The sequence below is a fragment of the Portunus trituberculatus genome, chromosome 2, assembly GCF_017591435.1.
Source record: "Portunus trituberculatus isolate SZX2019 chromosome 2, ASM1759143v1, whole genome shotgun sequence".
In the NCBI taxonomy this organism is placed as follows: Eukaryota; Metazoa; Arthropoda; class Malacostraca; order Decapoda; family Portunidae; genus Portunus; species Portunus trituberculatus.
The window spans coordinates 13,669,844-13,684,843 of NC_059256.1; the positions used below are offsets into that span (position 1 = coordinate 13,669,844).

The window sequence follows — 15,000 nt, forward strand, 5'->3', positions numbered from 1 at the left end:
TTGTAGTTTGAAAAGAAAAAAAATGAAAAGCCATCTCGACATTTTGAGAACCGTCGCTATATTCAATGTTAATGCATAATTGTAACCACATAATATTAATCAAAATTAATTATTTTGTATCAATATCTTTTTTTTTTATAAAATATCCAAAATAATAATATAGAGTTCATTATTTTGAGGAACAAAAAGCCATCTCGACATTTTGAGAACCGTTACTATATATATTATAAATCTTAAAACAAACACAGTGCAATAATAATAAATAGCAGCGTATATTCTGCACTAATATATTTTTAAACAAACAATACAAATGATGACGTTGATTTAGCAGTTTGAGGGCTAAAATGTCATCTCGATATTTTGAGAACCTCTGCCTTCTATATTCAAAACTTAATACATAAATATAAGCCTGTAATGATAAATGAAAGCCTATTTTCTTCACTAGTGAAGATAAGCGTCTGTCATAACAATAAAATACAGACACTAGTGCAAATATATTTTCTTCCTTTAGGCTTCGAGGAGGAGGAGGAGGAGGAGGAGGAAGGAGGATTGAATGCTAATAATAATATGTGAGGCAGGTAGTGTGAGATACAGACAGACAGACACACAGCCGAGGGAAGGTGTCATGGCACTGTGGTGAAGGAGAGCCAGCTTGTTAACACGTCACTAAGAGCTTGTTAGAGAGAGAGAGAGAGAGAGAGAGAGAGAGAGAGAGACGGGTGTGTGGGTGGTGTTAGCAGTGGATTGTGGGTCCTTTTAAACTGGGAATTGATGGTTGTGTCTGTCTGCCTATCTGTGTGTCTGTCTGTGTGCCTGTCTGTGTGTGTGTGTGTGTGTGTGTGTGTGTGTCTGTGTGCCTGTCTCTCTGTCTGTGAGTGTGTGTGTGTGTGTGTCTGTCTGTGTGCCTGTCTGTAAGTGTGTGTGTGTGTGTGTGTAATTCAGTGTTTGATCTGGTGCAGTCTCTGACGAGACAGCCAGACGTTACCTTACGGAACGAGCTCAGAGCTCATTATTTCCGATCTTGGGCTAGGCCTGAGACCAGGCACACACCACACACCGGGACAACAAGGTCACAACTCCTCGATTTACATCCCGTACCAACTCACTGCTAGGTGAACAGTGAACAGTGAACAGTGAATTGTTTACGATTAGGCCATGGCGGGGATGGTGGTGGTGGTGGTGGTGGTGGTGGTGGTGGTGGTGTAGCATGGTGAAAAGTGACTGAGGTGTGTGCCACGAGTCACGAGTCACGAGTCACATCAGCCTTCCCAGCCCTACCAGTAACACTACCACTGCCACCACCACCACCACTCAGTTGGTCTCAGAGTCAAAGCCAGGCGGCGGCAGTAGCTGTGTGTGTGTGTGTGTGTGTGTGTGTGTGTGTGTGTGTGTGTGTGTGTGTGGTGGATGGTGTGAAGTGGTGTGTGGATGTGTGAGAGAGAGAGAGAGAGAGAGAGAGAGAGAGAGAGAGAGAGAGAGAGAGAGAGAGAGATTCGAAATTCTATGAACGAGCGAATTGTCTCGAACCAAGAGAGAGAGAGAGAGAGAGAGAGAGAGAGAGAGAGAGAGAGATATCACACAAGACACGGGGAGTGAGAGGAGAGACGCAAGAATATAATTGCAATTACTTACTTTCCTTCAATTATAATGTTGCAATGTCATAATGAAATATTTTTTGCGTGCGAGTGATGACATACATAGAGCATCGTCTCTGGAACTCCATATTTTCGCATTTCACTTGCAGGCAGCGAAGGAAGAGAAGAGAAAGGTAAGAAATACAGTCTATACATTTGACGAGATACTTTTCATCCAGTGCCGGTACAATGAAGTGAATGTCCACGTGTCATTATTGTGGATTTGGGGCGTTAAAATGATGACGTGCACAGCTTCCTCTTTCCTCATTACATTTTGGCGTCATTGTGTACTGATGTAATTAGTCTATCCTGTTAAATCATTTCCAGTAACAACAACAACTATTCAATGCCGAGAAATTACATTGGATTACATCTGATCTAAATCGCATGTCGTATATAATCGGTAGGTAACCAATTACATACCATGCGCCATTTACCTAATTACTTATTTTCCGATAGCAAGAGTTGTTACAGAGGTGCAGGGTTTGAAAATTACATTAAATTATAATGAATTAAGTGTTTAATGAAGTATGTAATTACTTGTTACCAGTTTGAATGACAAGAATCGTGTGTTTGGCGACGTATATAATTACAAGTAATCAGCAGATACATATGAACGCTCGTATAACTCCATATATTCCCATTACAAGAGTTACTACACGTGTTTTGTTAAGAATTCACACTGGACTACATAGGAAGTCAATAGTTAGTGACTTGTGACTCATGCAATCACCACAACTGTTATTAACCTGTTATACTGTACACCTTGGCATGACACACCACACCACACCACACACGTGTTTTGTTACACCACACCATACCACACCACATTGAACCACCACCATATCACACCACCGCAACCAGCACATCATCACCACCACAACAAAACACCACACCACACCACCAAACCACACAACCAAACCACACCATACCACACCACACCACACCACCAAACCTCAACACACCACACCACGCCACACCATACCACATCACACCACATTTAACACACCACACGACACCACACAACATCACATCAAACCACACCACACCACACCACACCACACCACACCACACCACACCACACCACACCACACCACACCACACCACACCACACCACGCCATTACCACACCATACCATACCATCACCACACCACACCACACTAAACCACACAACCACTACTACCACACCACACCACACCACACCACACCACACCACAGCACCATCACCAAACCACACAATACCAACACACCACCACACTACACCACTCCACTCCACTCCAAACCACACCTCCACCACACCACCGAGCCACACCACACTGAATCACTCCACACCACACCACACCACTGTACCCTTATCATTATTATTATTATTATTATTATTATTATTATTATTATTATTATTATTATTATTATTATTATTATTATTATTATTATTATTATTATCATTATTATTATTAATATCATTAATATTACTATTAATATTGATATTATTTTTTCTATTATTATTATTGCTATTATTGTTATTAATACTACAATAATAATAATAATAATAATAATAATAATAATATTATTATTATTATTATTATTATTATTATTATTATTATTATTATTATTATTATTATTATTAGTAGTAGTAGTAGTAGTAGTAGTAGTAGTAGTAGTAGTAGAAAAGTAGTAGTAGTAGTAGATGTATTATTATTATTATTATTATTATTATTATTATTATTATTATTATTATTGTTATTATCATTAGTAGTAGTAGAAGTTGTAGTAGTAGTAGTAGTAGTAGTAGTATTAATGGTAGTAGTAGTAGTAGTAGTGGTAGTAGTAGTAGTAGTACTATTGGTGGTAGCAGTAATAGTATTATTCATCTAACAATTTCATTCAATAATGTTTGTTACAAAAAGTTGCCTTGGTATTAATTATGTAACTTTCAAAAGGTGTACTGGTGACAAATGTACAACTTTCAAAAGGTGTGTTGTTAATAATTGTATATATATTTCAAAGTTGATTAGTTAAAGACAGAGACAGACACAAATTAAATATGATGCAATATAAGAGAAAGATTAATGTATTATCAAATAAGAAATAAGGAAATAAATTATATATATATATATATATATATATATATATATATATATATATATATATATATATATATATATATATATATATATATATATATATATATATATATATATATATATACTCCATACACGGGCGGATAAGGCCCTTGTACAGAGCAAGCAGCTGGGAGGAGAGAAAATGGACGAAGACGCCATAGGACACCTAACTTCTTGGAAGCTGATTTAGCAAGAGTAGAGATGTGAAATTTCCAGTTTAGATTTTTAGTGAAGGATAGACCGAGTGTGTTTAATGTAGAGGAGAGGGAAGTTGAGTGTTATTGAAGAAGAGAGGATAGTTGTCTGGAAGGTTATGTCGAGTAGATAGTTGTAGAAATTGAGTTTTTGAGGCATTGAACAAAACCAGGTTTTCTCTGCCCCAATCAGAAACAAGTGAAAGATCAGAAGTTAGGCGTCCTATAGCATCTCGCCTTGAGTCATTTAATTGTTGTTGGGTTGGGCGTCTGTTGAACGCTGTTGAATAATGCAGGGTGGTATCATCAGCATAGGAGTGGATAGGGCATTGAGTCAGATTTAGGAGATCATTGATGAATAATAGAAAGAGAGTGGGTGATAGGACAGAACCCTGTGGAACACCACTGTTGATAGTTTTAGGGAAGAACAGTGACCGTCTACTACAGCAGCAATAGAACGATCGGAAAGGAAACTGGAGATGAAGGTACAGAGAGAAGGATAGAATCCGTAGGAGGGTAGTTTAGAAATTAAAGATTTGTGCCAGACTCTATCGAAGGCTTTCGATATGTCAAGGCCGACAGCAAAGGTTTCACCGAAGTCCCTAAAAGAGGATGACCAAGATTCAGTTAGGAAAGTAAGAAGATCACCAGTAGATCTGCCTTTACGGAAACCATACTGGCAATCAGAGAGAAGGTTGTGAGCTGATAGATGCCTCATTATCTTCCTATTAAGGATAGACTCAAAGGCTTTAGAAAGGCAGGAAATCAAAGCTATAGGGCGGTAGTTAGAAGGATTGGAGTGGTCACCTTTTTTAGGGACAGGTTGAATGTGAGCAAACTTCCAGCAAGAAGGATAAATAGAAGTAGAGAGACACAGATGAAAGAGTTTGACCAGGCAGTGAGCGAGTTCGGAAGCACAGTTTTTGAGAACAACAGGAGGGACTCCATCCGGACCGTAAGCTTTCCGAGAATCAAGGCCAGAGAGGGCCAGGAAAACGTCTTTATAAAGAATTTTAATTTTAGGGATGAAGTAGTCAGAGGGTGGAGGAGTAGGAGGAATATGCCCAGAATCATCCAAAGTTGAGTTGGTAGCAAAGGTTTGAGCGAAGAGTTCAGCTTTAGAAAAGAAGAGACAGCTGTAGAGCCATCTGGATGAAGTAAAGGAGGGAAAGACGAAGAAGTAAAGTTGTTAGAGATATTATTGGCTAGATGCCAGAAATCTCGAGAGGAGTTAGAATTGGAAAGACTTTGACATTTTCTATTGATGAAAGAGTTTTTAGTAAGTTGGAGAATAGATTTGGCATGATTACGGGCAGAAATATATAGGGCATGAGTTTCAGCAGTTGGATGGCTACGGAACCGTTTGTGAGCCGCCTCTCTATCATTGACAGCACGAGAACAAGCAGAGTTAAACCAAGGCTTTTTAGCTTTAGGGTTAGAGAAAGTATGAGGAATGTATAGCTCCATGCCAGAGATAATCACCTCTGTTATGCGCTCGGCACAAAGAGAAGGATCTCTGACATGAAAACAATAATCATCCCAAGGAAATCAGAATAGTACTGCCTTAGTTCCTCCCACTTAGCAGAGTTAAAATGCCAGAAGCACCTCCGCTTAGGCGGGTCCTGAGGCTGCACTGGAGTGATAGAACTGGTAACGGAAATTAGATTGTGGTCGGAGGAGCCCAACGGAGAGGAAAGTTTAACAGAGTAAGCAGAAGGGTTGGAGGTTAGGAAAAGATCAAGAATGTTGGGCGTGTCTCCAAGGCGGTCAGGAATACGGGTAGGGAACTTCACTAGCTGCTCTAGGTCATGAAGGATAGCAAAGTTGAAGGTTTGTTCACCAGGTTGGTCAGTGAAAGAAGATGAAAGCCAAAGCTGGTGGTGAACATTGAAATCCCTAAAATGGAGATCTCAGCAAAAGGAAAGTGAGATAAGATGTGCTCCACCTTGGAAGTCAAATAGTCAAAGAATTTTACATAGTCAGAGGAATTAGGTGAGAGGTATACAGCACAGATGAATTTAGTTAGAGAGTGACATTGAAGTCTTAGCCAGATGGTAGAAAATTCTGAAGATTCAAGATTGTGGGCACGAGAGCAAGTGGTGTCGTTACGCACGTATGCGCAACATCCAGCTTTGGATTGAAAATGAGGATAGAGCAAGTAGGAGGGAACAGAAAAGGGGCTGCTGTCAGTAGTCACAGACAACTGTGTTTCGGTTAGGAAGAGAAGATGAGGTTTAGTAGAGGAGAGGTGGTGTTCCACAGATTGAAAATTAGAACGAAGGCCACGAATGTTGCAGAAATTGATAGTGAAAGTATTAGATGAAGTGTCAAGACACCCAAGGTCGACAGCAGAGGGGCAGTCCGACCTGGGGACATTTATGGTCCCTCCCAGAGGGGACTCTGAGGCAGGGCGTGGTGAAGCCATTATTAAATTTTGATTTGAAGAGAGTGTAAAAGTGTAAGGTGTTGTAGTGTAGTGTAGGAAGTAGTAGAAGTTGTCTTTAGAGGGCAGGCTGCATCTGCTCAATTGTATAAATATATATATATATATATATATATATATATATATATATATATATATATATATATATATATATATATATATATATATATATATATATATATATATATATATATATATATATATATATATATATATATATATATATATATATATATATATATATATATAGGATATATATATATATATATCCCCATATATATATATATCGGACACCTCTCCTGGACCAAAAGACCACGGAAATGCCTGTTGAAGACACAAATGCCTTCAACTCCCTCAACTTTTCTACATTGACTTCTGCAACATTCGCGGTCATAGATCTAATTTTCAATCTGTGGAACACCACCTCTCCTCTACTAAACCTCATCTTCTTTTCCTCACCGAAACACAGCTGTCTGAGGCAACTGACAGTAGCCCCTTCTCTGTTCCCTCCTACTTTCTATTCTCATTTTCATTCCAAAGCTGGATGTTGCGTCTATGTACGCAACGACTTAACTTGCTCTCGTGCCCACGCTCTTGAGTCTTCCGAATTTTCCACCATCTGGCTACGACTTAACAGTCACTCTCAAACTAAATTCATCTGTGCTGTTTATCTCTTCCCTAACTCTTCTGACTATAGCAATTTCTTCGACTACTTAACTTCTAAAGTGGAGCACATTCTGTCCCTCTACCCTTTCGCTGAGATTTCCATTCTTGGAGATTTCAATGTTCACCACCAGCTTTGGCTTTCCTCTCCCTTCACTGACCACCCTGGTGAACTAGCCTTCAACTTTGCTATCCTTCATGACCTAGAGCAACTGGTGCAACACCCTACTCGTATTCCTGACCGTCTTGGAGACACGCCCAACATTCTTGATCTCTTCCTCACCTCTAACCCTTCTGCTTATGCTGTCATCCTTTCATCTCCGTTGGGCTCCTCCGATCACAATCTCATTTCTGTATCTTGTCCTATTTTTCCAATCCCTCCGCAGGATCCCCCAAAGCGAAGGTGCCTCTGGCGTTTTGCCTCTGCCAGTTGGGGGGACCTGAGGAGGTATTATTTTTTTTTTTTTTTTTACATTACAAGGGCACTGGCCAAGGGAAAACAAAGTGTTGGAAAAAAAAATCCCGCTGGTTGCCAGGCCTTGTTAAGAGGAAAGTAGGAGAAAGAGAAAAAACAAAAAAATCTAAAAGGAGGGTCCAGTTAACGTAAGAGGTGTCTTGACACTCCTCTTTTGAAAGAGTTTAAGTCATAGGCAGGTGGAAATACAGACACAGGTAGAGAGTTCCAGAGTTTACCAGTGTAGGGAATGAAGGAGTGAAGATACTGGTTAACTCTTGCATTAGGAAGATGGACAGAATAGGGATGAGAAGAAGTAGAGAGTCTTGTGCAGCGAGGCCGCAGGAGGGGAAGGCAAGCAGTTAGCAAGTTCAGAAGAGCAGACAGCATGAAAACAGCGGTAGAAGACAGATAAAGATGCAACATTGCGGCGGTGACTTAAAGAATCAAGACAGTCAGTTAGAGGAGAAGAGTTGATAAGACGAAAAGCTTTAGATTCCACCTTGTTTAGTAAAGCTGTGTGTGGATCCCCCAGACATGAGAGCCATACTCCATACACGGGCGGATAAGGCCCTGTACAGAGCAAGCAGCTGGGAGGAGAGAAAATGGACGAAGACGCCACAGGACACCTAACTTCTTGGAAGCTGATTTAGCAAGAGTAGAGATGTGAAATTTCCAGTTTAGATTTTTAGTGAAGGATAGACCGAGTGTGTTTAATGTAGAGGAGAGGGAAGTTGAGTGTTATTGAAGAAGAGAGGATAGTTGTCTGGAAGGTTATGTCGAGTAGATAGTTGTAGAAATTGAGTTTTGAGGCATTGAACAAAACCAGGTTTTCTCTGCCCCAATCAGAAACAAGTGAAAGATCAGAAGTTAGGCGTCCTATAGCATCTCGCCTTGAGTCATTTAATTGTTGTTGGGTTGGGCGTCTGTTGAACGCTGTTGAATAATGCAAGGTGGTATCATCAGCATAGGAGTGGATAGGGCATTGAGTCAGATTTAGGAGATCATTGATGAATAATAGAAAGAGAGTGGGTGATAGGACAGAACCCTGTGGAACACCACTGTTGATAGTTTTAGGGAAGAACAGTGACCGTCTACTACAGCAGCAATAGAACGATCGGAAAGGAAACTGGAGATGAAGGTACAGAGAGAAGGATAGAATCCGTAGGAGGGTAGTTTAGAAATTAAAGATTTGTGCCAGACTCTATCGAAGGCTTTCGATATGTCAAGGCCGACAGCAAAGGTTTCACCGAAGTCCCTAAAAGAGGATGACCAAGATTCAGTTAGGAAAGTAAGAAGATCACCAGTAGATCTGCCTTTACGGAAACCATACTGGCAATCAGAGAGAAGGTTGTGAGCTGATAGATGCCTCATTATCTTCCTATTAAGGATAGACTCAAAGGCTTTAGAAAGGCAGGAAATCAAAGCTATAGGGCGGTAGTTAGAAGGATTGGAGTGGTCACCTTTTTAGGGACAGGTTGAATGTGAGCAAACTTCCAGCAAGAAGGATAAATAGAAGTAGAGAGACACAGATGAAAGAGTTTGACCAGGCAGTGAGCGAGTTCGGAAGCACAGTTTTTGAGAACAACAGGAGGGACTCCATCCGGACCGTAAGCCTTCCGAGAATCAAGGCCAGAGAGGGCCAGGAAAACGTCTTTATAAAGAATTTTAATTTTAGGGATGAAGTAGTCAGAGGGTGGAGGAGTAGGAGGAATATGCCCAGAATCATCCAAAGTTGAGTTGGTAGCAAAGGTTTGAGCGAAGAGTTCAGCTTTAGAAAAGAAGAGACAGCTGTAGAGCCATCTGGATGAAGTAAAGGAGGGAAAGACGAAGAAGTAAAGTTGTTAGAGATATTATTGGCTAGATGCCAGAAATTTCGAGAGGAGTTAGAATTGGAAAGACTTTGACATTTTCTATTGATGAAAGAGTTTTTAGTAAGTTGGAGAATAGATTTGGCATGATTACGGGCAGAAATATATAGGGCATGAGTTTCAGCAGTTGGATGGCTACGGAACCGTTTGTGAGCCGCCTCTCTATCATTGACAGCACGAGAACAAGCAGAGTTAAACCAAGGCTTTTTAGCTTTAGGGTTAGAGAAAGTATGAGGAATGTATAGCTCCATGCCAGAGATAATCACCTCTGTTATGCGCTCGGCACAAAGAGAAGGATCTCTGACATGAAAACAATAATCATCCCAAGGAAATCAGAATAGTACTGCCTTAGTTCCTCCCACTTAGCAGAGTTAAAATGCCAGAAGCACCTCCGCTTAGGCGGGTCCTGAGGCTGCACTGGAGTGATAGAACAGGTAGCGGAAATTAGATTGTGGTCGGAGGAGCCCAACGGAGAGGAAAGTTTAACAGAGTAAACAGAAGGGTTGGAGGTTAGGAAAAGATCAAGAATGTTGGGCGTGTCTCCAAGGCGGTCAGGAATACGGGTAGGGAACTGCACTAGCTGCTCTAGGTCATGAAGGATAGCAAAGTTGAAGGTTTGTTCACCAGGTTGGTCAGTGAAAGAAGATGAAAGCCAAAGCTGGTGGTGAACATTGAAATCCCTAAAATGGAGATCTCAGCAAAGGAAAGTGAGATAAGATGTGCTCCACCTTGGAAGTCAAATAGTCAAAGAATTTTACATAGTCAGAGGAATTAGGTGAGAGGTATACAGCACAGATGAATTTAGTTAGAGAGTGACATTGAAGTCTTAGCCAGATGGTAGAAAATTCTGAAGATTCAAGATTGTGGGCACGAGAGCAAGTGGTGTCGTTACGCACGTATGCGCAACATCCAGCTTTGGATTGAAAATGAGGATAGAGCAAGTAGGAGGGAACATAAAAGGGCTGCTGTCAGTAGTCACAGACAACTGTGTTTCGGTTAGGAAGAGAAGATGAGGTTTAGTAGAGGAGAGGTGGTGTTCCACAGATTGAAAATTAGAACGAAGGCCACGAATGTTGCAGAAATTGATAGTGAAAGTATTAGATGAAGTGTCAAGACACCCAAGGTCGACAGCAGAGGGCAGTCCGACCTGGGGACATTTATGGTCCCCTCCCCAGAGGGGGACTCCGAGGCAGGGCGTGGTGAAGCCATTATTAAATTTTGATTTGAAGAGAGTGTAAAAGTGTAAGGTGTTGTAGTGTAGTGTAGGAAGTAGTAGAAGTTGTCTTTAGAGGGCAGGCTGCAGCTGCTCAATTGTATAAATGAGACCACAAAGGGAACCGGGAAGAGAGGACACGGGGAATCACTCAGTCTGCAGCACTGCCTACATCCCCGTAAGTACCTCTCCTGGAGTATTCCACCGGGCGGCAGGTGACTACTGCCTACTCCATATTATGCTGATTTTCCCTGGAATGATTATTGCTTCCGTGCCAGAGACCCATCTCTTTGTGCTGAACGCATAACAGAGGTGTTAGTATCTGGCATGGAGGCGTACATTCCTCATTCTTTTTCTCAACCTAAACCTTCTAAACCTTGGTTTAACTCAGCCTGTTCTCGTGCTATACATGATAGAGAGGTTGCCCACAAAAGGTACTTGAGCCTTCCATCTCCTGAATCTCATGCACTTTATATCTCTGCCCAGAATCATGCCAAGTCTGTTCTTCAACTTGCCAAACACTCTTTCATAAATAGGAAATGTCAAAATCTTTCAAACTCAAACTCTCCTCATGACTTCTGGCATCTAGCCAAAAACATCTTAAATAACTTCACTTCTTCATCTTTCCTCCTTTATTTCATCCTGATGGCACCACTGCCATCTCTTCTTTCTCTAAAGTTGAACTTTGTTCTCAAACTTTTGCTCACAACTCCACCTTGGACGATTCTGGGCTTGTCCCTCCCTCTCCTCCTCCCTCTGACTATTTCATGTCTACAATCAAAATTCTTCGTAATGATGTTTTCCATGCCCTTGCTGGCCTAAACCCTCGGAAGGCTTATGGACCTGATGGGGTCCCTCCTATTGTTCTCAAAAACTGTGCTTCTGTGCTTGCACCTTGCCTGGCCAAACTCTTCCAACTTTGTCTATCGACCTCTATCTTTCCTTCCTGCTGGAAGATCGCCTACATTCAGCCTGTTCCTAAAAAAGGTGACCATTCTAACCCCTCAAACTACCGTCCTATAGCTTTAATTTCTTGCTTGTCTAAAGTTTTTGAATCTATCCTGAATAGGAAGATTCTCAAACATCTGTCACTTCACAATCTTCTGTCTGATCGCCAGTATGGCTTCCGTCAAGGTCGCTCTACTGGTGATCTTCTGGCTTTCCTTACTGAGTCTTGGTCATCCTCTTTTAGAGATTTCGGTGAAACTTTTGCTGTTGCGTTAGACATATCAAAAGCTTTTGATAGAGTCTGGCATAAAGCTTTGATTTCAAAACTGCCCTCCTACGGCTTCTATCCTTCTCTCTGCAACTTTATCTCAAGTTTCCTTTCCGAGCTCTCTATTACTGCTGTGGTAGACGGCTACTGTTCTTCTCCTAAACCTATTAATAGTGGTGTTCCTCAGGGTTCTGTCCTGTCACCCACTCTCTTTCTATTATTCATTAATGACCTTCTTAATCAAACTTCTTGCCCTATTCACTCCTACGCTGATGATACCACCCTACATCTTTCCACGTTCTTTCAGAGACGTCCAACCCTTCTGGAAATCAACAGATCACGCGAGGACGCCACGGAACGCCTGACTTCCGATCTTTCAAAGATTTCCGATTGGGTCAGAGAAAATCTAGTAGTTTTCAATGCCTCAAAAAACTCAACTCCTCCATCTATCAACTCGACACAACCTTCCAGACAACTATCCCCTCTTCTTCAATAACACTCAACTGTCTCCCTCTCCCACAATGAATATCCTCGGTCTGTCCTTTGCTCATAATCTTAACTGGAAACTTCACATCTCATCTCTTGCTAAAACAGCTTCAATGAAGTTAGGTATTCTGAGGCGTCTCCGACAGTTTTCTCGCCCTCCAGCTGCTTACTCTGTATAAGGGCCTTATCCGTCCATGTATGGAGTATTCTTCGCATGTTTGGGGGGGTTCCAGTCACACAGCTTTGCTTCATAGGGTGAAATCGAAAGCTCTTCGTCTCATCAACTCCCCTCCTCTGACTAACTGTCTTTAGTCTCTTTCTCACCGCCGAAATGTTGCATCCCTTTCTATATCTTATCGCTATTTTCATGGTAACTGTTCTACTGATCTTGCTAACTGCATGCCTCCCCTCCTCCTGCGGCCACGCTGCGCAAGGCTTTCTTCTTCCTCTCATCCCTATTCTGTCCAACTCTCTAATGCAAGAGTTAACCAGTACGCTCAATCATTCATCTCTTTCACTGGTAAACTCTGGAACATCCTCCCTGCATCTGTATTTCCGAATTCATACAACTTGTCTTCTTTTAAGAGGGAGGTATTGAGGCATTTGCTCCCCTAATTCTGGCTGACGGTTTTGGCACTTTTTGAACTCTTTGAAGAGCCAGCGCTCAAGTGGCCCTTTTTTCTATCTTTCTTTTTTTTTTTTTCCTTGGCTGGCCCTCTTCCCTACGTAAAAAAAAAAAATAAATAAATAAATAAATAAATAAATAAATAAATAAATAAATAAATAAATAAATAAATAAATAAATAAATAAATAAATATATATATATATATATATATATATATATATATATATATATATATATATATATATATATATATATATATATATATATATATATATATATATATATATATATATATATATATATATATATATATATATATATATATATATATATATATATATATATATATATATATATATATATATATATATATATATATATATATATATATATATATATATATATATATCATACTACTAGCTATTACTCAGATTGGGTCAACTGGACTGTAGGCGCACTTTTAATCCACCAACGCAAATTGATCTTGTCTTCTGAATTCTTCAAGAGAGAGAGAGAGAGAGAGAGAGAGAGAGAGAGGGGAGAGAGAGAGAGGAGAGAGAGGAGAGAGAGGAGAGACGGCACTAGAGAGAGAGAGAGAGAGAGAGAGAGAGAGAGGTTTGTGTTCACTCTCATCTATGTACACACACAACGGTCTGGTGTGGTTGATAACACGAATTGATATGTCGCAAAAGAGCTCGAACACAACCAAGAAACAAAATGGGCGTCTATTTGAATCGTCATCAATCTGATTGCATTCACTTTTGTGGATGGCGTCAGAGGAGGACATCGGATCTGTTTTACGAGTTGCTACATCACTAAAACTAACGCTTAAACGGTCATTCCAGTTGTCTTTGTGTTTAGCCAGGCGATGTTCTGGTGGAGGCTTGATTCTAGGGTTGGGCCGAGCTGGGTCCCTAGGAGTAACAGCAAGCGGGGCGGGAAGAGGCTGTGTCCACGTCAGCGCTGGTGTAGTTTCAAGTCTTTTTCGTTATTATCATAGCCGATAAATGTGAACTTCCTGTGTGGAGGTGCTGTACTTTCGATAAATTTCAAACCGCGGGGCCAGTTGCCAGACGCAGGACTTGAGCAGCAAGTTGTCATGTGCACCTCATTTGTCTAGTTCTCTGGAACGCTAGCCTGGATGTTCAAAATTCCCACTTTGTCTATCTTATCTGTAAACGGTTTTAAGCCAGGGCATCTTAGATGTTTCGTATACCAAAACTTGTCAGCCTCAAGGGGGCGCTGATTTTTGGTTCAGCAGCATTCAGCTTTTACGATGCTATCAGTCTTATCGCAGGGCATCAGTTGTTCAGCTGATCATACTTTATCTCAAGTTTTCATTGTGTTACGCCTGGTTGCAGTAAACCTAAGTGGCCATTGGATGTGTTCGGTGGTGGGATTGCTGGAGCAGGCATGTTGCGGTAGTCAATTTTTCTTTCAGGGACAGATACAACGATTCTTACATGCCCTGTCCATGGAGGGCGCAATACCGTCTTGAAACGCTGGGAGACCTATTTTCGATCAGCATCAAGCATGGCGGAGTCATTTTCAGCGGAGCATGTCAGTTTGTAACCATCTGCTACATCATTCGAGTACGTGTGTTGAATGCTTCATTCAACATAACAGTACTGCATCAGGGTTGCCTTCACGAAGTTCCGTAGTGCTCTAGTTCCGGTGATCACTGTTTCGATACTACAATTTTTACGGCATTCGAAACGCAGTAGATATGGCTGGCACCTATAAATACTACTGTTATGCGAGGCTTAGTGGTTTCACTCTGAGTGTGCGGCTGAAACCAATGAGCGCTATCTGTATTTCTGCTATGTGGTCTGCTATCTGGCTATCGCATCTGACGTCATTAGGTTTGTATACCTGACGTGTTTGTCGTATCGCATCGCTGACTTGTTCTGCAATTTGAATGGCTTTGGGTACCGAAACCAGTGGAGGTTTGTCAGCTCTGCAGTTTTATGATTGCTTCTTTGCTCATTCGAAACCAGGTCACCGACGGTTTTGGCGAAAATTTAAAGCAGCCTATGATAATAAATAAACGTCCAGGGATAGTGAAGGAGGTCGTCAA

The 15,000-nt window shown here is 41.0% G+C and overlaps 2 protein-coding genes across 6 annotated transcripts in view; one reads left to right on the forward strand and one right to left on the reverse strand.

The window, feature by feature from the left end:
• The window catches only part of LOC123506237 (alpha-aminoadipic semialdehyde synthase, mitochondrial-like), a 263,720-nt gene that overhangs the window by 114,094 nt on the left and 134,626 nt on the right, over positions 1 to 15,000 (forward strand). The gene's annotated exons all lie outside the window — the stretch shown is intronic.
• Positions 1 to 15,000, reverse strand: part of LOC123506334 — a 109,210-nt gene that overhangs the window by 45,198 nt on the left and 49,012 nt on the right. The window lies entirely within an intron of this gene.